Source organism: Misgurnus anguillicaudatus, chromosome 8 (assembly GCF_027580225.2).
Source record: "Misgurnus anguillicaudatus chromosome 8, ASM2758022v2, whole genome shotgun sequence".
NCBI classification, from domain to species: Eukaryota; Metazoa; Chordata; class Actinopteri; order Cypriniformes; family Cobitidae; genus Misgurnus; species Misgurnus anguillicaudatus.
The window spans coordinates 5,366,147-5,369,868 of NC_073344.2; the positions used below are offsets into that span (position 1 = coordinate 5,366,147).

The 3,722-nt window shown below is 54.5% G+C and overlaps 1 long non-coding RNA gene across 1 annotated transcript; it reads left to right on the plus strand.

Moving 5' to 3' along the window:
• The first annotated feature begins 1,097 nt into the window (after nt 1-1,097).
• On the plus strand, nt 1,098-1,883 carry LOC141365632 (uncharacterized). Its single transcript, XR_012370707.1, has 2 exons — nt 1,098-1,206; nt 1,393-1,883. It is a non-coding gene; the product is annotated as an uncharacterized lncRNA (long non-coding RNA).
• The last annotated feature ends 1,839 nt before the right edge of the window (nt 1,884-3,722 follow it).

Here is a 3,722-nt window from a genome sequence, read left to right on the forward strand (position 1 = left end):
TTTTCCTTGTGGTGTTGCACTTATAAGCGTGGTGAGTGAGACTTTACAAATAATAAGCTTTCACATTGGAGTGGTGCTGTGTATTTGCTGTGGGTTGCTGTGTGTCTTGTAGACGAAGCCCCGTACATCCATCTTCTCTACTGGGCAGAGGACGGAGGGGCTAACGACCTCAGAAATTTCTGCTACCATACGCTGTGTGCTGTTTCGGAGGACGAAGGGACGCGGACCAAGAGCTGTCCAGGGCTGTGAGTGAAGTATTGGAAGTATTCGTGGTGTACACTTACCTGTGTCTGTCTTTTGTCGCAGAGTCAGAGGCGAAAGAGTCCGCCGCCCCCGCGGTCCCTACAAAGGGGCGCCCCTGTCCAGGATTCGATCGGCCTACGGGCAGTGGAGATAGGGCAGCGCTCGACCCGGTGAGGTGGTGTGTGACCTTCGCCCCTCTGCTGACCTACGGAGAAGAAAAAGCCATACCTATCCAGAAAGCTGTATGTAGCAGAGCCGGTGAGAAATACTTGGAGTCTCAGTAACAGTGTCTTTGTGTCCTAGTGGCCACCTGTGGAGAGAGAGAAGAACGAGAGTGAATAATTGAAGAACAGACTGTGAACGTGATACCTACCCAGAAAGCTGTATGCAGCGAAGCCGGTGAGAAATACTCGAAGTCTCAGTAACAGTGTCTTGTGTCCTAGCTGGCCACCTGTGGAGAGAGAGAAGAACGAGAGTGAATAATTGAAGAACAGACTGTGAACGTGATACCTACCCAGAAAGCTGTATGCAGCGAAGCCGGTGAGAAATACTCGAAGTCTCAGTAACAGTGTCTTGTGTCCTAGCTGGTCACCTGTGGAGAGAGAGAAGAACGAGAGTGAATAATTGAAGAACAGACTGTGAACGTGATACCTACCCAGAAAGCTGTATGCAGCGAAGCCGGTGAGAAATACTCGAAGTCTCAGTAACAGTGTCTTGTGTCCTAGCTGGCCACCTGTGGAGAGAGAGAAGAACGAGAGTGAATAAGTGAAGAACAGACTGTGAACGTGATACCTACCCAGAAAGCTGTATGCAGCAGAGTCGGTGAGAAATACTCGAAGTCTCAGTAACAGTGTCTTTGTGTCCTAGCGGCCACCTGTGGAGAGAGAAAAGAACGAGAGTGAATAATTGAAGAACAGACTGTGAACGTGATACCTACCCAGAAAGCTGTATGCAGCAGAGCCGGTGAGAAATACTCGAAGTCTCAGTAACAGTGTCTTTGTGTCCTAGCGGCCACCTGTGGAGAGAGAGAAGAACGAGAGTGAATAAGTGAAGAACAGACTGTGAACGTGATAACTACCCAGAAAGCTGTACGCAGCAGAACCGGTGAGACATACTCGAGGTCCAAGTAGCAGTACCTTTGTGTCCTAGTGGCCGCCTGAGGAGAGAAAGGAGGACGAGAGTGAACAATCGGAGGACAGACGGTGTAACGCGCTACCTACCCCGAGAGCTGTAAGCGGCAGAACCGGTGAGAAGCATACCAAATCCACACTAACCGTGTTTCTGTGTCGCAGTGAACACCTGCGGGGGACGTGAAGGCACGTGGGGCGAGGACCCCCTGCCGGACCGAGGAAAGGTTCACGGACAGTGGAAAATCTCCTACCAGTCACACCGAAATTGTTCTGCCTCCGGGAAAGAAGAAGGAGGGCGCCACGGTTAACAGGGTCCAGGCCGGAGCCTGACGATTCCCTCTTTCTCCCGGTTTATGGTGGTTGACACCCCTGTTGCCCTTGCCCCTGTCTGCCCGTGGCTGCAGTCTCCCTGGAGGGAGGAGAAGAAGCCTATTAGTTTTAAATCCCCCTTTCCCCAATTCCCCAGTTCTTTTAAATATTTAAATTCAATAAAGCTTGTTTTAAATTTTACTCACCTGTTTCCGTGTTTGTCTGGTCATTGGGTTGGCTTTGGGGACCTCCTCGAGGTGGGAGTTGAAAAGGGGCGTGGCTTTAGTCAAGCACAGCCAGCCCCTAGTGGTGACAGATTTTGGCGTAGTCGGCAGGGTCCCACCTCGAGTTGAGTAACCAAGGTCACCCAATGACTGACAACGCGGGGCCTGCAGCCCCACCCCGTGCCACGTCCGTTATCATGGGCAGCCCATGGGTCCAGAAGTATGGAGGAGCAGAGTCGGAGGTACGCCTGACCGAATGGAGGGCCCAACTGGAGTACTTGGCCGACTTACAGGGCCTTAGCGCCGCCCAGCGGCTCCAGTTTGTGTTGAACTCCCTAGAGGGAGAAGCACGGCGAGAGGTACAAGCCGCCCCCGAAGCAATTAGAGCCACCGCCCAGACTGTGTTCCAGTTTCTTGCCGAACAATATGGTGACCATACCCCCGTAGCTGTCCTCCGTTCACAGTTTTTTAATTGTAAGCAAGGCCCCCGACAACCTATCAGAGCTTTTGCCCTCAGGCTGCGAGAGCAGTTCACTCGCCTGCAAGCCCGACGAGACCATGGGCTAGGAGACGGAGAGGCTTTGTTACGCGACCAGTTCCTCCTGGGGATGAAAGAGGGCCCCGTGAGACAAAGTCTGAGGGTCCAGTTTCGGAGGGACCCCGGGCTTACCTTCGAAGATCTAAAGAAGGAGGCGCTGGCCCTGGAGGGTGATGAGGTCGAAGTAAGTGAAACCCCGGTATGTGCAGCTGTAAGTGGAAACACAGCAGCGCCACCTGAACACGCAGATTGGAAGCAAGCCCTGAGGGTAGAGTTGTTGAAAGATGTCCGAGAGCAGATGTCGGAACTATCTAAGACCCTCTTGGGAGAACTTCGCCAAAGTAGGGCGCGAGAGGAACCGAGGCCGGCACCCCGAGAGCGAGTCTACTCGGAGAGGAGCCGAGAGCCACCGGGACGCCCGAATCGTTTGAACCGGCCCCGCTTCGAGTGGGACGACCAAGGGCGGCCAATCTGCAATCGTTGTGGAGAACCAGGGCATTATAGCCGCCAGTGTGGGCCTCGCAGGGCATCGGAGGGGGGTTTTTAAGACGACCGGCCACAGTGGGTCGTGTGGCCGGGGCCCCTCGAGAAGACCCTGGAAGACGTGATAATTCTAGAGACCAGATGGTTGGGAACAGCCCAATGGCGGAGGTGAAGGTATGTGGCAAGACAATACAGTGCCTAGTAGATACGGGCTCTCAAGTGACATTGTTTGCGGAAAGTCTCTCACAGGAAGTATTCGGGAAGCAGAAGACCCAAGGAGGGGAGGCCCCCTGGCTGACGTTGCGGGGCGCAAACGGCCTAGAGATCCCTTACATTGGCTACCGGCTGACGGACTTAGAAGTTCACGGGGTGTTGGTTCCCCAAAAAGGAGTGATTATCGTGGAAGACAGGTGTTTGGGTGTCCATCGAGCCCTATTAGGTATGAACGTCCTCTCCGAGTGTTGGGAGGAGTTATTTCGGGCTAAGCCCGGCCCTAGGATCTCCCCTGTCGAGAGGCCCCTATGGGAGCAAGTAGTAGCCGACTGTCGTCGGGTCCAGATGACCCAGGTCCGCAGGGACCGGGAAGAGGTAGGAAGAGTGATGTGTCGCTTTGCTCTGTCCATTCCCCCTAGGAGTGAGGCCATGGTGTGGGTGAGAGTAGCCCCCCGAGGAGTTGGCCCCGAAGAATGGGTATTGGTTGAACCCCACGCCGATTGCCCCCAAGTGGAAGTAGCACAAGGACTAGCGGCGGTCCGCCGGGGGAGGGTCCCTGTGAAGGTCCGAAATGACCACCCC